General features: G+C 43.0%; 1 protein-coding gene across 1 annotated transcript in view; it reads left to right on the forward strand.

The window, feature by feature from the left end:
- The window catches only part of TRIO (trio Rho guanine nucleotide exchange factor), a 5,137,669-nt gene that overhangs the window by 4,508,431 nt on the left and 605,961 nt on the right, over positions 1–23,277 (forward strand). The window lies entirely within an intron of this gene.

The raw sequence follows: 23,277 nt of genomic DNA on the forward strand, positions 1-23,277 counted from the left end.
CACCTCTCTTTTCGCACCCTCTTATCAAACAGTTCCTGAGAAGGTCAAACAACTTAAGGGCACCAAGGAGAGCACCCACCCCTGCATGGGACCTTAACTTTGTACTGCAAAAGTTCACACACACACCCTTGAGTCTGCAGCTTCAGCAGAATTAAAATTTCTCCTTTGGAAAACAGCATTGCTTCTGGCTATCACTTCAGCTAGAAGAGTGTCTGAGCTAAAAGCACTTACGGCTGTGGAACCCTTCATTATTTTCCATGCTGACAGGGTTGCTCTCAGGACAAACCCTTCCTTTATGCCTAGAGTGGTGTCCAATGTGGCTCTCAACCAATCTGTACATTTGCCGACCTTCTTCCCTAATCATCAAAATAAAGGGGAAAGGATCCTGCACTCATTGGACGTGCACAGACAGCTCAGATTCTACCTTGATAGGACTAAGCCCTTCAGAAAATCTGACCATTTTACTAGTCCGCTTTGCAACAGGGGCAGAGGGCAAGGCCATATCAAAGCAAACAATTTCCAAATGGATAGCACATTGCATCCATTTCTGCTACAAGCACCATGGGAAACCAACCCCTCAGGGGGTCAGAATGCATTCCACTAGGGCAGCATCTACCTCTACAGCATTTCTCATGGGAGTCCCTACCAGGGACATCCTGGAAGCTACCTGGAGTTCTGTACACACCTTCACCAAGCATTACCACCTGCCTCTCTCTTCCAAATCCAGGGCAGGTTTTGCAACAACAGTCTTGCAAGGCATTCTAGCCAGCCCTAACTCTTCTTGACTTGTCTCCACCCTTCTTCAGCTTTGGGAATCTACCCAAGTGTGATAACTGCAACAGTGAAGTATGACGAACATAGTACAGTTGTGTACACTTACCATAAATGTAGATGTTCGAGTGTATTCACTGTTGCATTCCTGGTTTCCTTCCCTCCAGGCCCCTGGTTTCTCTCTCTCTCGGTCTGTCTGTAAACTCTCTATGCCTTTTACTCCCCCCCCCCTTTTCAGGGGTATTGGTATTTACTTTTTACTGGTGGTGTTTTTCCCACCATAATTTAGCTCCCTGTTTGGGAGGCTCCTAACATTTGGGGCAAGAAAAACTGATGTAATGGCGTTGGCTGCTTGTTTTTATACCCCCTGATGACCTGACGTCAGTCCTGGAGCGACAGCATCCAATGCAGAAATACTAAGTCTCTGGTGTTTGGGCTGACTGAGGGCTACCTGCAGGCAGATAACCAAAGTGTGATGACTGCAACAATGAATACACTCAAACATCTACATTTATGGTAAGTGTACACGACTGTACAGTCTATCTTGTATTGTATCCAAAAGATGTAATTGGGTCACTTTATGGTGCATTTCTAAGTCTGTCGAACCTAATCCTTCTTGTTCTATCTATATGGTCAGTTTATCCTGTGCCTTCCCACTTATGCTCCTCTATAAATTCTTTCATCTCTTTCTTCCTTTTATTCCTTGTATTCTACGAGGGATTAAAGCAAAAAGCTTGACTGACATAAATTACCAAAGGTACCAAAACATCTTAACTGAATTTTGCTGTCAAGATTCATAGTTATTGCTTTCCATTGCCTGATCTTTTCAAGTAAATGTTTTTGCTGTTTCTCTCCATGTTTCTTCAACTGCATCCCTCTCCCTATGCATCAACCATATCCCTTGGTATTTCATTTGTTATGTCCCCATAGGAATAGGTAACGTTGGGCCAAGTTAAAAATAGAGATATAGTTTAAGACTGTTACTTTGGTATTTCCTTAATTTATTTTGTAGCCTGCAGGCTGACTAAAGTTTAGTAATTTTTCAAATAAGATTGCAAAATCCCTCTCAGTTGTACTCTCTGTATATGATTGTCATCAGAAGAAAAAATTTATTTTCATATTTACTCCTTTCTACAGCCTCGTCTGTATCCTTTAATTTCCAGTGGTCTAATTTTGTATGCCAGTGGTACCATATACCAGGCACATAAAGAGGACAGTCCTGCAATAATATTTATTCTCATAATGTTTTTATTTTCATCATATCTCATAATCTTTATTTTCAGGGATAGTCCATTACATTTGAGTACTGCTTCTGCTTACCTGTATAAATCTGTCTGTAATCAGTATCAACTATTATTTTGGCATCTGAAAGGTCCCATGGTCTTTTGAATGAAAGCCAAGTTCACTGTATCAAATTCTTTTTCTGGATCGTCACTTTTCATCATTTCATGCACTTTTAGCCATCTCTGCATCTTCCTGTGACGAGTGTTTTCTTCTTTTATAAGACATTTGCTGACAATCAGTAAGTCTACACTTATCTAAGTTTATAAGTCTGGAAATAATCTTGGCTAGTCTTTTGGCATTAAAGTTGTAAATACTTTATAATTATGGTTCAAGATCGAAATGGGCCAATATGATCATAACTCCAGTCATCCTTTCCCTTCCTTGGGGATTGCCACCATTAGTGCCATTTTCCACTACTCCAGTACCTGCTCTCCTTGCAGAATATTATTGAACAATTTTACCCATATCGTAGATATCTTGTGCTTTTTTCCACAATTCTATTGATGTTGGATCTATCTCCTGCTGTTTCCCAGTAGCTTGAGCATTAATAGAATCTTTGATTTCATTCTTTGTTATTTGCGATGTGAAATTTCTGCTTTCCTCGTCATGTAATCCTTTTTTAATTTCTCCAAGTCTTTTGGGTTTCTCATACCATGATGAGAATGGACCCCATTCCTAAATGAAAGTACGATTAAAATTCATGAAATTAGTATTGTTGCAACCTTTGATGTCAACCAGTATTGCTTTTTGCAGCACCCGCAGTGTGCCCAGTGATGATGACTCCTGCAGTTCATATGGTGTTACATATATTGGTAACATATCTTAAAACGATTATAAATTATTTTTTATAAGCCCTATTGCTTTTACTACTATTGGAACTGTCCGGTTGTCTTTTTTTCATATTGCTCTTGTTTCTGCCTGCAGATCCTAATATTTTATGACTTTGTGTCTATCTGTACACAAGATGCAGTATCCCATGTGAAGTAGACTTCTTCATTTTCTGTGATGCTTTGTGGCTTATGTTTCCAGTGTTTTTCGGCCACTTCATTACCATAATGTTTGCACAATGCAACGGTCTCGCCACATTATTGTGCCTTTCAGTATACAGTCCTTCCGCCATTAGTATGTCGCAGCCTGCAACAAGGTGTGCAACTGTTTCCAATTTGGTTTTACAAAGCCTGCAATGTGAAGTTGTTCTGTCTCACCGTTAGATGGGTTCGGAGCGGATCCTCGGCTCCGATTCGGCCTACTACAAAGCTCGAGGCCAAGTCCCTATCCTATGATGCACCTAGAGTTACCCCAGATATACTGTGCCACGTCAATAGATCGAAAGTTCTTGTTAGCTCAGGGCAGTAAAAACCTTTTTTCTTCAAATATTTCTCTTAATATTGATAATTCTATCTGTATAATAGTTTTAGATACTTAGATAAGCTCTTACAGCTTTTTTGTGTAGTTTCCCTTCCCTTGGTGTGCCTTTTGCTTAAATTACTGTTTGGCCTCGTTTTTTTTAGACCTAGTTTATATTTTAGAGTGTGCTTCGATTGTGACCTTTCTGTCACAGCTAACTTTACTAATAGTTTAGATTATACTGTGTGATTAGATCGTGACCTTTGTCACAGCTTTAAAATAATTAGTTAAAGTTTAGATTTAGTGTGTGAAGTAGTAGTGTTTAATATTGTTGTGTGCCTTTTAGATAGTGACGTCTGTCACAACTTTGATATATTTATATATTTTCACTTTAAATAGTTTTTGTGTGTGTGACTACTGTTTAGCCCATAGTTTTTAAAGGGCTTGTTTGAGTATTATTGTTGCCTATCTCCAGTTTACAGCATTCTCTTTTGATTCTGTGTATGATAATATGGCTGACCAAGGCAAACACCCTAAATCAGCATTTAAAAAGTTCCCTAAATGTGGGCAGAAAATGTCTGTCACTGACCGTCATGTAAACTGTGTTTATTGTTTGGGAGCATTGCATCTCCAAGAAAGCTGCTCCATATGTCATTCCTTCTCTTCTATGGTCCTCCAGGAGAGAAAGAGAAAACTGATGGACAGGGGTTTACTTAAACCTTCATTCCACGAAGCTTTGAGCGACCAAGATGGATCCAGTAAGTCCTCAAAGTCTTCCAAGACTTCTGAGAGTAAACAATCTAAAAAGACTTCGATGCCGGTTCCAGAGACCTCGGAGCCGACCCTCTTATCCTTTTGGAGCCGGTCCCCAGTATTGGAACTGGTGTCTGAAGTGCCTAAGTCTCCAGTCTTACAGTTGGTACCACCTTCTATCCAGTCATCTGGGTCTTCGATTAGCCTTTCCAATTTGGATGTGGATTGTGTGGTGCAGAAGCATTTACAGGCACCGGCCCTTGCTAAATTCTTATCAGCTCCAACCCAAGCGGCTTTGGAACCGAAGACCCTCTTACAGCTACTACGCTTTCTCATCCGAGCCATACCAGTCCTTTGGAGCCGGAGTAGTCGGACTTGTTGATCGTGGAGCCTTCTGACCCAACGCCTGCTCCAGTGTCTTCGGCCCTGTTTACTCTGACTTCCTCGGTGCCTATCAAGGAATCTAGGAGCCGACACTCTGGTCTGGTCCGGAGAGGATAGTCGGACCGACTTGTTGGTTTAGACTTTGCCTCTCGGGACTTCGGCTTGGATGAGTTCGGCTCCTACCTCTGGCTCTGAGCCCACTGTCCCAGTGCCGGGGTAGCAATGGTTTCTTCGGATCCGTCGGTCCCTTTGCATCGGAGCAGGGGTGCCTTCGAAGCCATGAGGAGAGTCATGTCTCCTAAGCTATCTTCAACTTCAGGTCCGGCTACCTCCTCCTCTAAAGTGCCTGTGTCTGCTTCTGCTTCACAGATTCTTGCCAAGCGTAGAGACCCAGAGCCTCAGGAAGCCCCATTGGGTGGCTCCTGCTCTTCTGAGACCTCACCAGAAGCTCCCAATGATGAGGTTCTCAGGAAGAGAATTTGTAAGAGGAAACATCTAGACTCCCCACAGGAGTCCTTGACATCTGATACCGACTTGGATGAATCAGAAGGGTCCCCCTCTGAGGATGTCTCATTTGCTGAGATAGTAGAAATCCTTAGGCAGAGGGGTGACTGGCAGTCCACCAACCCTACTGAAGACGAGTCGGTTCTTCTGAAGGCTTTCGGGTCTCAGCCCTCCACCTCTTGGGTGTCTTCGCCCTTCGAAGAGCTTATGCAGCTGGTCTCACGAAGGGCGTGGGAGTCTCCAGACACCATGGAGCCTGTCCCCAGGAGGCCTAATAAATTTATCTCTGCTCCCCAGGACAAATCTTTTCTGACCAAGGGTGTGCCAGTTGATGCCATGGTGGTGGTAGCAGCCACCAAAAAGGAAATTTCAGAAATTTCTTCTTCTATCCATCCTCCTAACAGAGATTCTAGGATCTTGGATAGATATGGGAAGTGCTCTTACAGTTCAGTGACATTTGCACTTCGTTCGCTCAACTATCTAACCCATTTTACTAGACTGCAAAGTGATCTTAAAGAGCTGGGAGATGCTCTTCATGGTACAGTAGCTGCAAGACCTTCAGTTAAAGTTGACTCCCAGCTTGCTCCCCTCAACTCCATAGTTAACTCGTCCATGCGCCTCATTTCCTGTGCAGCTGATGGAACGAGCAGTGCAGCGGGTATAGGAACTGCTCTTAGGAGACACTCCTGGATGCACTTGTGTTCCTTCGCAAAGCCCTTCAAGTCATTCTTCGTTAATATCCCTTTTGATGGCTCGTCCCTTTTCGGGCCCAAAGTTAAGGAAACTTTGACCAGGTGTAAACTCTGCTGTTGGAGTCCATTTTTTTACCCCTACCAGACCCTACCCCAAGGGTCAAAGAGGAGGGAAGATGTGGTTCCAAAAAGCCCAAGGAGCCTTTCAGGACACATGTGGTGAATCCCCCTCCAGGGGCAGAGGAGGGGCCAATAATGGAATATGCCGCCCTAACGGCAGAGGGGGTCCGCAAAACCAGGGCGACAGAGATCACTTCTTCTGCAAACACTACAAGCACTCCTGAAAGGAGGCCTGACTATCCTACTCTGGAGGCAGTCGGGGGTAGCTTATGTTTGTATCCAGACACCTGGCTCAAAATTACAAACGACAACTGGGTACCAAGTATTTCCAGAGGATATTTCATTCCATTCGCCACACCCCCTCCACTGACAAGAAAAATCCCAGACGTTCCACCCAGTTACAGGGAACAGGCAACAATAGGGGTCCAAACGTTGCTAAGAAAGAGTCATCCAACCAGTCCCAGCAGACCAGATAGGATCTGGAACTTACTCAAGATACTTTTTAGTTCCAAAAAAGACAGGGGACTGGAGTATTTGGACCTCAACAGACTAAACAGATCTGTCAAGAAAGAGAAGTTTTGGATGGTCGTGCTTCAGTCGATACTTCCCTTTTTAGGGAAAGACAATTGGATGTGATCGATAGATCTCAAAGTTGCGTACTACCACATAAAAATGGCCAGACCATCCAGGGATCATTTGCTCTTCCGGCTGGGAGCCAATCATTACCAGTTTCGAGCCCTGCCCTTTGGTCTCACTACAGCCCCCAGAGTGTTCAAATGTATGGCAGTGGTCATGGCTCACCTGAGACGTTTAGGATTCCAGGTGTTTCTGTACCTAGACGATTGCTCCTCACTGCCACCACCAGGCATCAACTCATTCAAGCCAGAGACCTCACTCTTTCTCTCTGCAGTCAGTTGGCCATTACGATAAACTCAGGAAAATCTTCCTTGCCACCATCGCAACCTACCGTTTTTATCAGAGCAGAATTGGACACCACCATGCTGAGACTTCCAGTAGAAACTGTCTTACTACTCCGTCAGCAGGTCCGCAATCTGATATCCAAAAACAAGGCTCCAGCATCAGAAGTACTAAAATTGTTAGGCATGATGGCAGCTGCAATTTTGGCCATTCCGCTCGATTGCATGCACATGCAGATTCTTGAATGGCAGTTGTTCACTCAATGGTCTTACCAAGAGCTCCCAGTGTCTCACCGTATAATCACGAACTCATGCAAAAAGGATCTTCAGTGGTGGTTGACCTCTCCATGTCACGATAGGTCGTCCTTTTGTTCTACTCCCACCAGCGGCCACAGTGACCACAGATGCTTCCCTGATAGGGTGGGGGGGTCATTTTCAGGGAAGAACAGCCCAAGGCACATGGACTGATCAAGAGACACATCTGCATATTAATGTCCTAGAGATGAGTGCAGTACTTTTAGCATTGCAGTACTTCCAGGACTCCCTTCCTCTGAGTACAATTGCGATTTAGACAGACAACATGTCAGTGGTCTGGTACTTGAACAAACAAGGAGGAATCGGGTCTTATTCCCCTTTGTCGCGAGGCCCTAAGAGTATGGCAATGGGCTATATCCACCCAGCGCTTTCTGTTAGCAATACACATCCCGGGGAAGTCCAACGTGATAGCAGACAAGCTGAGCAGAGCAATTTTGTTGCCTCACGAGTGGTCCCTCAAGAAAGAAATAGCGGACAGGATATTCCGCATGTGGGGCCAGCCTTGCTGCAACCTTTTCGCCAGCCACATGAACACGAAATTCAGAAGCTACTTTGCCCTGATTCCCCCTCCGGGAGAAGTTCCAAGGGACACACTCATACATGATTTGCCTCTGGGTCTTCTCTCTGCATTCCCACCAATCCCTTTGATACCCAAGGTACTACAGAAAGCAAAAGCCCTGGGAAGGACCATCATTCTAATAGCCCCTCATTGGCCTCATCAGATTTGGTTCCCCTTTCATCAACTTCATCTTTTGGAGGACCCCTAGATTCTGGACCCAGTTCCGGACCTTGTGATGCACTCTGGGAGAACTTCACCCTCTCTGCAGTCCCTGAAGCTGACAGCTTGGCTGCTCCAATTCCCGTCATAGCCAGGTTCCATAACCTTTCTAATGAGCTAATACAAATTCTCATATCCTCTCATAAATCCTCTATGAGGAAAGCTATACCTTAGCAAATGGAAACCATTTTCTATATGGGCCTCTCAAAACAACATTGATCCCTATCAAGCCCCTATGGCCTCCGTTTTTAGAGTTCTTGACTATGATTTTCAACAAAGGAGCTGCAGCAGCCACAGTTCGTGTTCAACTTGTTGCCATTTCTAACTTTCACCTTGGATTTGAAGGATTGAACATTATGTCACAAACTATCCAAAGCCTTTCTCAAAGGAACCTTTCATCTAAGACCACCTGTGAAATCTCCCTGTACACCATGGAGTCTAAATTTTATGCTTTCTCGCATCATTCTCCTCCGTTCGAACCAGCTTCCTCATGTGACCTCAAATTTTTGTCATAGAATACTATCTTTTTAGCAGCTATCACTTCTGCCCGCAGAGTGACAGAGCTTCAAGCCTTGTCCATTAAGCCTCCTTATTTGATTTTCCATGCTGACAGAGTTTCACTTCAAACTAACCCCTCCTTTTTGCCTAAAGTTTGCACTGAAGCTAATCTTAATCAAATTATTGATTTGCCAGTTTTCTTCCCCAATCACTCCAACAATTTAGAATATATGCTGCACAAACTTGATGTTCACAGACAGCTCAGATTTTACTTGGATAGAGCAAAAGATTTTAAGAAATCTGAACAGCTTTTTGTTTCCTTCTCAAACTCCAGGAAAGGTATGCCAGTAGCTAAAACAACTCTAAGTGGTTATCTGATTGTATCACATTTGCTTATTCAGCTGCTAATATGCCCTTACAACATAAAATTAAGGCTCACTCCACCAGAGCAGTGTCTACATCCTCTGCCTTTTCTGCCAGACTTCCCTATAGGTAACATTTGTGCAGCAGCCACTTGGTTAAGACCTCATACCTTTATCACTCATTACAAAGTTGACAGGGCCTCCTTTGGGTCTACTGTCCTGAAAAGCATACTCTACTCCCATGAGCCACCCGAGATAGATGGTGCTTGGGACACTACCCATTTGTAAGAATGAACGGCGAGATAGAACAGTTCACATAAAGAAGTTATGTACTTGCCATAACATTCCATGTGAGTTGTTCATCTCGCCTTCATTCTTACTTCCCACCCTCCCACCCCCTGCAGGTTTTTTGAAGACCGAGATGCTGGATTCTTTTCGGTTGCTCAACCCTTCTATAGCTTTCTCTTATGGAGTGATAGAACGACATATGGTATTATACGCAGCAAACAAGATCAGAGGTAACTCTAGGTGCATCATGGGATAGGGACTTGGCCATGAGCTGTCTGAAGACCTTGAGCTTTGTAGTAGGCCGAATCGGAGCCGAGGATCGGCTCCAAACCCATCTGTAAGAATGAAGGTGAGATGAATGACTTGCATGGAACATTATGGTAAGTACATAACTTCTTTTTTATCTGTTTCTCCCACATGTTCAATGGACTTTATAAACCAACATGTACACAGCCCACTATCTTGGGCCGCCAATATTAACCTTTCACCTCTTTGTTTGAATTCGCCTCTCTTTAACCATTCCTGTGTTCATTCCTGACCAACATGAGGTTCTTACAGAAGTTTTCTATACTTGCAACTATATTTATGCTTTTTCCACATTTCTTGCTTTCTCATCTGATCCTTCACTTTATATCCTTTCTTTTGTTTTTTGGCACATTCAGTTGCTGCCTAATTTTTATCCCCACCTGGTTTGATTTCCATTCCTGCTTGAAGCTGATAAGCTTTCTGCTAGATTAAGCAAATAAGTCATCTTAGATTTATTCTCGTCATGTTTCAAAAGCTTTCACTACATTTGGGTCTTGAGGTCAGCAGATATATGTGGAGCTCCACGATTGCAGATCTATACATATAATCAATTTCAAGGAGGCCCATCCCTCATTCAGAACGGGAAATATATAATATTGGTATACACTGATTTTTATAAATCACTTGGTGAGCATGAAGCATCGTCCTTGTTTTCCTGTCTAATCTATCCAGCAAGTTTTGGGGCCAGTGAATCACTCCAAAACTATAAGTTAAGACAGGAAGAGCAAATTGGTTTATAGCTTGGATTTTGTTCCTAGATGTCAGTGCTGTTTTCGGGATAATTTAAGTCTTCTGAATTATGCCTTACTAAGTTTTATTCGCATGTGTTTTATTGTTGATCCTTCATCAATTCCCAAATATTTATACATTACTTAACTGGCTTAACTGTGTAGCTCTAAAATATCCATTCAAATCAGATCATCCTAAGCCACCTTTCTAGCGGGAGGATGAAGTTATCCCACATAATTCTTGCCCAGTATCTCACCCAGCTAAATTCCTTTAACTCTCTATTAATTATTATCCACATCTTTTCATTTGCTTGATAAAAATATGCCTAACCTGTATATAAAGCAAAAGGGACTAAACACATTTTCACCATTTGTATCTTGTGTCCATATCCTTAAAAAGAGCTTCTAGATGTTCTTTGTGTTTCACTGTTGCAGTCATCACACTTAGGTTATCTGCCTGCAGGTAGCCCTCAGTCGGCCCGAATACCAGAGTCTTTGGATTTCTGCTTTGGATGCTGTCACCTCTTCCATGACGTCAGGGGTGTAAAACATGCAGCCGACGCCATTACATCAGCTTTTCTTGCCATGCGGAAGCCCGAAGCAGAAGCAGTTCGCAAGTGCCGGTCGGCCTCTACCTGAAATTTTCATTTTTTGAGTTTCAAACCTGAAGTCTTCTAAAGTTAAGTACCCCATTGGGGATCCTTTTTTCTTACTCTAACTGATGTCAGAAAACATTAACAATTGTCTTGCCTGTGGAAAGCAAATACCTCACTGAGATTTTCATTCTTACTGCGTCACCTGTTTAGGCCCAGACCACGACGTCCCTCGCTGTCGGTTTTTTGCCTTATTTAACACCCGAACTATTCGTCATCGAGCTATGTTTTTCGCTAAATTCTTTTGCTCTTATTCTCCGTATTCCGAAATGGCTTTGATAAGCCATCCGACTACCGATCTTCCGAAAAAACGTAAGGTTAAAGACAGAGACAGACCGCATAGGTCCAAAACTGCCGATGATGCTTCCGTTAAGCTAGTCGCCAGTCCGCTGGTACTCAGTGAAGTGCTTTAGCAACCCCTGATACCCACTTCTACAGATTCGCAGGCCACTACTGAGATGCTTCTTCAACTATGGAACCTGTGGATGTCTCTACCTTGGATGGGTCCGGAGCCGCTGTGCAGACACCAGCTTCTGAGGGTGTATTCAGACCTTACGATGTTCGTATTAAACCAACTTCTTCGTTTCTGACTAAAACTACCGAATTTATCAGGCCCAGAGTTCGCACTGCACCTAGGAAACCAATGACCAAAGCGCATTCTCAAGCTCCCATGCCTCAGAAAAAAAATGCTTAGAATGGCTGAAGACCTTATTACTTTAATTAGGGGAAGCCGGCCTTCCCCCTCTAAAGGACAAAGAATTGATTTTCCTTCTGATTCTGAAGACCATGAGTCCGATGACTCTGACCCCTCTGATTACCAGGACATACCCTTATCTACCTGTGAGGGTTCAGATGCAGAGAGGATTCCATTCCCTCTGCCTCCCCCTAGAGGAATTTTCTTTCAGTGAAACCTTGCATACCCTAAGAGAGCATTTCTGCTGGGAATGCCAGGACTACCCACAGTCCAAAAAGAGACTGAGGGAATTCTTAGACTTGCTTCAACGCAGGCCTCTAGCTAATACCCCCTGTCCTGGATATTGTAGATGATGTCTTCATGGAATCCAGTCTTACCCTGATACTTTACTACCAGCTCCTAGAAAGCCTGACAGGTACTACAGAGTACCTGACTCTCAAATTTCTCTTTAAAAATCCCACTGCGGATCCAGAGACCATTTCCCAGGAACAAAAAGTATTAAGGCTACTACAGTCACAAACCCTACCCCTTCAGACAGTGATTCTAGTGCTTTAGGCAAATGGGACAACTCTTGCCATCAGGGCTGTAAATTGCCAGTTTCACATGTTGAAGTACCAGCGCATATTATGGAACTAATTAAAGAAAAAATGTTGTTGATTCCTGATTGTGCAGAAAATAAAGATTTACAAGAGTTAATGCATTCTGCAAACCAAGTTAGTCAACATACTTTGCAGTGTGGATTTGATACCTTAGAAGAAGATTGCAGGGCTGCTGTCACTGGGTCTGTTCTGAGAAGGCATGCTTGGCTGAAGGAACAAATCTTGCCAGACCATGTCAAAGCAAAATTACTAGATGCTTCATTAAGCCAAGAATCTTTGTTTGAAACAAAAGCAGAAGTTGTTCTTAAAAAGATGGAGGAGAAAGCTAAATCAATAAAAACTGTTAAAGATTTCTTACAGGTACAGCCACCTAGATTCAGTAGGCATTGGCCTTCAAAAAGCTGGTCCTTTCCAGTCCCTCCTAGACCTTCTCAGTCCAAACCCAGAGGAAACAGACCACAAAGACTACAGTCGCAGGGTATGCACATATCTAAACAATGGAGTGCTCCCACCTCAAAAACAGGGAGTGGTAAGCCACCCCCTTATGGAAAAAGTTCACAATGACTTGTCCTTCATTCTTCCCAGCCATGCCCAAGTACTTGCATTCCTAGAAGGAAAACTTGCCCTGCATGCAAAAAAAAAGGGGAGTTTATTACCCAGGATAGATGGGTCTTAAACATTGTATCCCAGGGATACAGATTCTACTTCCACTCACTGCCAACCCAAGCAGATTGCCAGACCTTCCTCGAAACCAGTGGGCAGAGGCCCAAAAGCAAGTAGTTTGTCTTCTCAGTATCAGGGCTATTCAACCTGTTCCAACAGAGCAAATGGGACAGGGTTTCTACTCCAGACTGTTCCTGGTGCCCAGAAAAGAGAACTCTTGGCGCCCTATTCTGGATCTGTCAATTCTCTACACCTTCCTGGTGGTACCAAAATTCAAAATGCTTACACTCCAGCAGCTGCTTCCTATGCTAGCCAAGGACTCCTGGCTGGTCACCCTAGACTTAAAAGAAGCTTATCTGCACATCCCTATAAGGGAATCTTGCAGACAATATCAACGTTTCAGGGCAGGCTCTATGCACTATCAGTTCTCTGCACTTCCCTTTGGCTTATCTACTGCGCCTGGGGTATTCACAAAATGCCTGGCTCCAGCCATTGCATACTGCAGGCAGAGAAATGTTCAATTTTACCCATACTTGGATGATTGCCTGATTCAGGTGGGCAGTCAGGAATTGCTACTTCAGCACCTGACGTGTAAAGAGACTCCTAAATTCTCTGGGGTATACCATCAAGGAAAAGAAATCACATCTGGGAGCAAGCTTGAACACAACTTCTCAGATGACATTCCTCACTCCAGAAAAGCAGGTTTATTTGACAGATTACTTCAAACTACTGGCCACCCAAACCCAGCTATCTGCAAGAAAATTACTGCAAGCCGTAGGGTTCATGGCTTCATGCAATCTCCTAATTCCATATGCAGGACTGCATATGAGGAAACTTCAATGGTACTTAAAAAGTCTCTGATGTCAACATTCTCAGGACCTGAAAACTGATTCCCATCATTCCTTGTCTAAGGACAGAGTCCCTTTGGTGGGCAGAGGCTTGCAACCCCAACAAGGGACTCCCTGTCACTCAACCCCCCCCACCGCCTAAACCCTGACAACAGAAGCATCAGACTATGCATGGGGGGCTCACATGGCAGGCAGATGTATTCAAGGCAAATGGAGCCCAGGACAAATTCACCTGCATATCAATCAAATAGAAGTGTTAGCTGTACAGAATGCACTGACAGAATTCAAATACCTTATCCTTCCAGGACAACTTTTGATAAAGACAGACAACACCACAGTTATGTGGTACATAAACAAGCGGGGGGGGGGGACTTTTTCCTACCCACTCTGCAGGTTAGCCATGGCTCAGTGGAACACAGCCTTGAGCAATCAAGTGCACCTGCAAGCTCAATTCCTGCCAGACAAACAAAATTCACTGGCAGATGACTTAAGCAGAAATCTAATTGACCCACACGAGTGGAAACTGGAGCCCAACTCATTCAAACTTCTAATGCACAGGTGGGGGACACCAGCGGTGGACCTCTTTGCTTCCCCCCAAAACCATCAACAGAACAAATTTTGCACCAGAAATCCCCACAGCTAAGCATCGAAAGTGGATGCACTATCCTTTACATGGGAAAGCCTGTCATTCTATGCCTTTCCCCCTCTGCCCCTCCTTTCAGTAGTACTACTCAAGATCAAACAGGACAGGCCAAGGACATTCCTTATTGCACCAGACTGGACATGCCAGCACTGGTACCCAGTCCTACACGGTCTGACAGCAGTGCCACCCTGGCATCTACATCAGACCCCCTCTCTGCTGTCCCAGCAGGAGGGACAGATTTTGCATCCTCAGCTCCAAACCCTGAACCTGGCTGCCTGGCTTATTCCCTGAATGCATCACCAGCAACCCTCGGCAAACAGGTGCTGGATGTCATCCTTGAGGCCAGGAGGCCTAGTACTAGGAAGTCCTATTCATAAAACTAGAAAAGATACTGTTCTTGGAGCCAGTCTCAAGGAAAGGACACATCCATGCCCACCTTACCTCAAATCCTAGATTATCTAGCAGAGCTGCTCCACAAAGGCCTATCCTTCTCATCAGTTAAGATTCATGCTTCTGACATCTCGGCTCATTACAATACTGAGCCACCCCTCTTCTCTCACCCTCTGATCAAATAGTTCCTCAGAGGAGCTAACAATTTAAGACCCCCAAGGAGACTTGCCACTCCTGCCTGGGACCTTAACTGTACTAGAGAAGCTCACGCGTCCCCCTTTTGATCCTGCTGCTACAGCAGAGTTAAAATTCCTCTCTTGGAAAACAGCCTTACTTCTAGCCATCACCTCAGCAAGAAGAGTGTCTGAGTTACAGGCCCTTATGGCTGTTGGACCCTTCATTATCTTCCATGTGGAAAGGGTTTCTCTCAGGACTAACCCATCATTTATGGCCAAGGTGGTTTCCAGTGTGGCTTTAGCCCAAGCCTTCCATTTACCAACCTTTTTCCCTAATCCTCAGAATAAATGGGAAAGGATCCTGCATTCCTTGGACGTGCACAGACAGCTCAGGTTCTACCTTGACAGGACTAAACCTTTCAGAAAATCTGACCAGCTGTTCATCAGCTTTGCTACAGGGGCAGAGAGGGCAAGGCCATTTCAAAGGAAACCATTTCCAAATGGATAGCGCACTGCATCCACTTCTGCTACAAACACCATGGAAATCCTACCCCACGGGATCAGAACTCATTCCATTAGGGCTACCTCATCCTCTACAGCATTTCTCAGGGGAGTCCCTACCAGGGACATCCTGGAAGCTGCAACCTGGAGTTCTGTACACACCTTCACCAAGCATTACCATTTACCTATCTTTTCTAAATCCAGAGCTGGATGTGCCACAGCAGTTTTGCTAGGCCTGCTAGCCAGCCCTAATACTTCTTGACTAGCTCCACCCTTCCTCAGCTATGGGAATCAACCCAAGTGTGATGACTGCAGCAGTGAAACACGAAGAATATAGTAGAGTTGTGCACACTTACCATAAATGTAGATGTTCGAGTGTATTCACTGTTGCAGTCCTGGTTACTCTCCCTCCAGCCCCCTGACTTTTCTGTACTTCCTACCTATCCTCTTTTTTTCCATAACTTATGGCAGTGGTATTTACTTTTTACTGGAGGTGTTCCACACCGTGTGATTGCTTCCTATTTTGGGGGCTCCTGACTTCTGGGGCAAGAAAAACCTGATGTAATGGAGTCGGCTGCATGTTTTATACACCTGCCAACCTGATGTCATGGAAGAGGCGACAGTATCCGACACACAAATCCAAAGACACTGGTATTCGGGTCGACTGAGGGCTACCTGCAGGCAGATAACTCAATTGTGATGACTGCACAGTGAATACACTCAAACATCTACATTTATGGTAAGTGTACACAACTGTACTTTCTCAATTTTTGTATGTTCTTTTTAGTCTCTTGCCACATATCCTTAGTTGCCATAAAATATGCTTTTATAATCCATACTCCTAAATATTTCATCTTATGTCCTCATAAATATGAACCAAGGCATAAGTGGGTGCATGATTTACGACTATAGCCTTTGTTTTATCTTCATTAATTTTATATCCTGAAAAGACCTGAAACTGTCCCAGAATGTTCAACAACACAGAAGTGTCCTTTCTGGGTTTATCAACTACAAAATATGTTCTGCAAATCTTTTCTCGATTACCGTACTGATTAAATTCTTGAATTTCTGAGTCCCTTTTTTTTTTTGCTCTGCCAATGGCTGTAATTGTAACTCAAATAACAGAGAAAGAGGACACTCTTGCCTCGTTACACTGTCCAAAATCAGCTTGTCAGAAAGGAACTCTCCTGTTTTAATTCTTGCATCCGACCTGTCATATATCCTCCTAATTAGCCCTATTATTCTGTCACTGAATGCAAGTTCTTCCATTGCCCTGCTTCTAAGACTCTGTAGAATGATGTCTCTACTTCAAGATCCACCGGCAATAGTGACATTTTCTTAATTCTGCTTCTTTCTGGATCCAGCAGTATTCTATTGATGTTTTCAAATGTTTGCTTCCCCTTCATATAGACACATTGATCCATAACTATCAGTTTTAGCAAAACATTTACCATTCTCTTGACTACTGTTTAACACTATAATTATGTAGTCAAATTGAAATGGGTCTATATGAAGCTGAGTCTGAAGAGTATTTTGCCCTCTTTTGTGATAACAAAACTCTTATCAAGAGCTCTTCCAGTTTCTTACTGCAAGTTTGAACATTTTGATTCTGGGCTATTGCTGTGACTGGCAGAAATGTTGATATTGGCATCTACTATTTTTCAGTGCAGACTTGCCTTTTGACCTCTTTAATTTTTAGGATGAATGACCACTCTTATAAATTCAGAATTTTGTGTATATTCTTTTCAGGTCCAGCCACTCCCTCTACCACCTAATACTCAATATGGGGATTCTGTACCATTGATCTTAAATATTTGTGTGAGTTACTCAGCATTTGCCTTCCTTATTCCAGTATTAAGGAATTTGTTTGTCTGCACATGGATCCTCCCCTTTCTTCTCTGTCTTCGATCAAGCAGTTTTTGAAAGGTGTTTTACATGTAAGACCACGTAGGAAACGGGTGGCACCTACCTGGAATCTTAACTTTGTGTTGGAAAAGTCCTCCCTTTGAACCACTGTATCAGGCTAATTTAGTATTTGTGACATAAAAGGTTTGTTTTTTTTTTTTATAGCCATGATATAACACACACACATCTTCCACTTTCTCTTATTCCCTTCTGTTAGCAAATAGTATCCATAACTGATCAATACTGTGTGTTTGTTAATTTAAACTATGACCACATTAGCCTACTGATACAAGGTTATCCTGTTTTTCCACTTGAGAAATTAAGAAATGACTTAACAGTTTCAGAGCAGTCCTTGGTCAATTGTGATTGTTTCTTAACACATACTTGTCTTTGCTTTGGCTCATTAGCAGCAGTACGAAGAACTGCCTGCTCACACCCTTGTTCTCCCCTCCCCCTTCCCTTTTTATTACCTTATGACAGTCCCAAAGTTAATAAATATTACCTGTGGCAGGCACCATTTTTAAAACTACAATCCACTCTGCTAGAGGCCCCATGAAGGCTCAGTCTCTCTCCAGTAAGTGTTTTACAACTGTAAATGCCTATTTATGTTGAATTGTATTAGACATTTTACAACTGTATATGTTTATGTTGAATTGTGTTAGACATCTAATATGAGTTATGCTTTATTATTGGATGTTACTATGGCATGCTAACATTTGTATGCACCAAGTTGTTTTTAGTATAATAGTATGTATGGTCTATTTGCATAGCTGCACCTTGTTCACTAATGTTATTCATGTAATTGTGTTGTGTGTAGACAGCTCATACTAGTATCTAAATTATTTCTATATATTTGTGCTGTTACTGGTGGATAGAATCACATTAAAGAACCACGACAGATTGCTGCTCAATATATTTTTATCTGTGACTGCATAACTGTCTGGGTTTTTTTTCTAATGTTTTTCCAATTGGCTCAGTATCTGCATATACTAGGTTCAGGACATTGTCCTGCATGTGGTAGCTATTAGCTCAGTGTGTTTTTTATAATCTTTATAATATATTTTTACCATGTCAAAAGTGCTTACTCCTCTCTCTACTCTTCTTTTCTAGACCTAACACCACTCTTAAGTATTCAACTGTGGTACCACATTTATCATTCTTATAAGAAAAGCGCAGTCCAGGTCTGAACTGTCTGCAAACAGCTACAGTTAACTTTGAGTATGTGTCTACCTGTTTGAGCCAATATTCATTTTCCCCTGGAGAGCACTCTGCTTTGGCTTGTAAGCAGCTCCCCCCCCCCCCACCACACACACACAGACACACACACACCTTCCACTTTGTCTTATTCCCTTCTGTTAGCAAATAGTATCCATAACTGATCAATACTATGTGTTTGTTAATTTAAACAATGACCACAGTAGCCTACTGATACAAGGTTATCCTGTTTTTCCACCTGAGAAATTAAGAAATGACTTACAGTTTCAGAGCAGTCTTTGGTCAATTGTGATTGTTTCTTAACACATACTTGTCTTTGCTTTGTGATTGTTTCCAGCCCCCTCTTACGAGCAACTAACAGGGTCTCTACCCGCTTCGCTCCCTACCCTGCCCCCTATTCCCTCCCGCCCCCAGTGGTCCCACCTTTATTGCACTCAAACCCCTCCCATCTTTCCAATAGCCAACCACAGCGCTAACCCAACACTACCTCCTCCATCTTCCCTTTACTATCACACCTCCTCAACTAACATGAACAAGCATACCTTTCCTATGCTCACTGCATGCACTCTCCTTGCATATCTTACATCCTACCAAAGCTCCATCATTCCCCCACTCGACCACTACCACTGTACTACTACTCACATCACCACTCATGTCTCACCCACACTCAGCTCCCCTCCCAGCTCAAGAACCACCCCTATGCACCCCCCACATATTCTACCAACTATACTACTCAAACATAAAACATCCCTACAACTTAACATAGTAACCTTCCCACCATACCTATTACCCACAGAGCACAATCATAATGTTTCCCTTATAAACAAACACATTCAAAAACTGAGAAAACTAATAATCTCATGCATATCAAAACTAGCCCTAAGTGGAGACATCCACCCCAACCCTGGCCCTACCATCTCCAACCCCAATCCTCATAATCAGACTAGAAACCACAACTTCTCCCGTATTACAGCCAATAGAAAGCCAAGTGACTTCCTTCTACTAAGCCTAAATATTAGAAGTATATCCAACAAAGTCCATGAACTCCATGCCACCATAGACTTGTACTCCCCAGATATAGTCATCCTGACAGAAACCTGGCTAAAACCTCACATTACCAGTGAGCAAATACTCCCTACAGGTTACGGCATACTAAGAGTAGACCGCTAAACAAAAGGAGGTGGTGTAGCTATAATATTTAAACAGCATCTAAACATCCATATCTTAAAATCATCAGCTCCACAAATAGGCAATGAAGAAATAATATATACCAACCTCAAAATTAACCAAAACAAAACCATCAACATAATTGGATGCTACTTCCCACCTGGCCAAAACATCCCTCCACTAGAAAACCTCCTCAACTGGTCTACCCACCATCTCCCCCAAGAAACTATCATCTTAGTTGATTTCAATATTGACTGGCAATCCTGTTCTGGCAACAATCCCAACCCATCATGTACACCTTCATGGCTTCACCCAACTAGTCCAGTCACCAACCAGGATAAAAAAACTCCAGCAAGCACACTACCCTGGATTGGATACTAGTCAGTAAGAGCCCCCAGTCATATATAACAGGCTGCTTATCAGATAGCCTCAGTGATCACTCCCCAACATTCCTACTCAGAAAATACCTATACCAAGCTAAACCTGTCTTCTACCGTCAAATACGTAAAAAACTAAACTTTAACCCACTCACATTTATCTCATCCCTCAAAGAATGTATCTGGCATCCTCTAAGGTACCTCAGTCTAGATGACGCAGTTGAATTTTTTAATACTACCTTCCTGAACATCCTTAATTACCATGCCCCCATAAAATTTTCCATTACCAAAGCACAACCCTCCCCATGGCTACAGAAAACCACTAAGTCAGAAATGAAAAACAGGGATAAAGCCTGGGAGCACTGGCGCAAAACCAAAACCCCCTCAGCTAGACAGAAATTCCTAGAACTACGCAATAGAGTCAAAAAGCTAATAAAACAGGACAAATTCCAATACTACCAGTCTGCCCTAGACTCCTCACAACACAGCCCCAAACAATCCTGGTCCTCCATAAACTCCCATCCTATACCCATGTAAAGTCAGTACCCCTCCTCCTAACATCCCTCACTCCTCAGAAAATATTGCTACCTCATTCAACACACACTTCACCCAAACCATACTATCACTAGCTAAACAGCACAACCCCCCCCCTCCCCTCCAACCCACACCTTCAACTAGTAATCTCCCCACTGCCTTCTCTTTTTCTCCTGTACCTACCTCCAACATAAAAAACTCTTAACTAAACTTAAACCCACCAAATTAGCAGCAGACAACCTCCCAAGTGAATACCTACAAATCGCAGCTGATGCTCTGGCCTACCCAGTATCCATCTTGATTAACCGATCTCTGTCAGAAAGTTACGTTCCCACACTGTGGAAAGTATCACATATAATTCCCCTCCACAAAGCCGGACCCTCTGCAGAACTAACCAGTTACCGCCCCATAGTTATTCTCTCTCCACTCTCCAAAATACTAGAGAGATGCATACACTCTCAGGTCTCAGACTACCTACTTACTAACAACCTCCTTTCCAGTACTCAGCATGGTTTCCGACCAAACCATAGCACCACCACTGCCTTACTCTCCTTTACTAACACTATCCTTCAGCATAAAAACAATGGCTATCTCTCCTCTGCTACTTTCCTGTACCTATCTAAAGCATTTGATATGGTCCCACACAAACAACTTATCTCTGTCCTCAATAACCTATCCTTCTCACAATCAATCACCAACTGGTTTCAGAGTTACCTGTCTGACAACCAACAATCCGGTGTATGGCAGAATGACATATCTCCCCAACTACCTGTCTCCATAGGGGTTCCCCAAGGATCCATCCTTGGACCCCTACTCTTCTCAATTTACACCAATAGTCTAGCCTCTGCCACCAAACATGGCACACTCATACAATACGCAGATGACTCGACCATCATCTGCTCAGCCCAGTCCCTACCCAAACTGCAAAAAGTCACACAGGAAGCCTTTTCCCCTGTTGAAACATGGTTATCCGATGCCCAATTAATACTCAACCCAAACAAAACGAAACTACTCATCTTCCAACCCACCAAACATACTCAAAACAACTCTCACTTTAACATCACAGCAAAAGACAACACCACTATATACCCAACTGAACACACCAAATTGCTAGGAGTGGAAATAGACAATAAACTAAAATTTGACATTCACATATCCATGACCATAAAAAAAGTCCACAGAAAACTAGGAGCGTTATACAGAAATAAGCAATTTCTCACCAAAGCAGCAAAGATTTCAATAGCAAATTCCCACCTTATCTCCACCCTACTTTATGCCTCTCCAGTATATACCAACCTAAGGTAATGTGATCTAAACAAGCTAGAGACCTGCTACAACAAAATCGCCAAATTCGCCACAGGGGCATCCTACCATAGTCACCACTGTCTCTCACTTGCTGAACTGGGCTGGCTTGAACTCCCTCACCTCCTTCAGTGATATCAACTCTCACTCGTCCACAAACTAGTAAACCATCCACTAAATGTCCCATCCCTCCAGAATCTACTCCAACCCTATCGCACCACCAGACCACTAAGACCCAGCAACAAAAATCACTTGCAGATCACTAAAGCCAATAACTCTGCTGGTGAAGCACTATTGTCTTGCGCCATAGCCAAATTATGGAACTCACTCCCACCCACAATTACCTCCGTACCATCATGCACCCACTTCAAAACTTTACTAAAAGTGCACCTAAAAACATGCTGGCTATGCCCTTGCAACTCCCACTCTAATATCATCCACCCCATCCAACCACTACCTTTCTCTCCACTCCACTAACTACCTTGATTATAGCAAGCTCAGATGCTCATAAGCCTAGTACTTATTATACAGCAGGAACTTCTCATTGTAACATTTGTTAATGTCTGTTATGCACTTCACAGATAAAGATTCTAGTTGTCTACTGATGTACTATGTTCTTCATCTGTAAACATGTTGTAAGTAATTGCTATGTTAAATTGTTAATCGCTATGTAATCCAATGTAACTACTGTCTATTTTACTGTGGAGCTTTTCTCCCCGGGCCTCGGCTGAAAATGGACCTACGTCCAGTCGGACACTCCTGGTCAACAAATTTAAAATAAATAAAATAAAAAAATAAAAAATCTTTACAAAACAAGTATCTGAGTTGCAAGCTTTCATGATGGGTGAACCCTATTTGATTTTCTATTGAGGGCAGGGTTTCTTTAAGAACAAGCCCTTCATTCATGCCAGTAGTAGTTTGAGTTTACTTTGAATCAAGCCATCAGTCTCTTGGTTTTCTTCCTGAATCTAAAAATCTGGAAAAAAGGACTTTTCCTACTATGGACATTCATAGGCACCTCTGAGATTATCTGGACAGAATTAAGGCCCTGTTAGGAAATCTGAACAGTTGTTAATCTCCTATGATTGGACAAAGAAAAGGCACCCTGTGTGAAAACACTGTTTCCAGTTGGTTGTCTCTTGCTGTTGCTTGTTATTCCAACCATGGTATGTCACTTCTAGACTGGATCAAGACAAATTCTACAAGAGCCTTGCCTTCTTCAATGGCATACTGGAAAAGGGCAGATTCTAGAATCATTCTAAACTACTTGGTCCTCTGTATGTACTATTACAAAGCATTACAAACTGGATTCCTTCTCCAGACCCTGGACACACTTTGCTAGGACTTTTCTCCAGGGGATCCTGGATCCTAATCTTTCCTCCTCCCTAGTTGGATATGGGGTACTCTGCACATTTAACTAAAGGTTACTACAGCAGTGATACTGATGAACATAGTACAGTTGTGTAAGTTGCACTTAACATAAGAGTAGATGTTTGAAATATGTCCACCCCCACCTTTTTTCCTTATATAGACATTTCTTTCAATAAAGTTGTACCAAACTCT

The sequence above is a fragment of the Protopterus annectens genome, chromosome 3.part0 (assembly GCF_019279795.1).
Source record: "Protopterus annectens isolate FY-2018-M chromosome 3.part0, PAN1.0, whole genome shotgun sequence".
NCBI lineage: Eukaryota > Metazoa > Chordata > Ceratodontiformes > Protopteridae > Protopterus > Protopterus annectens.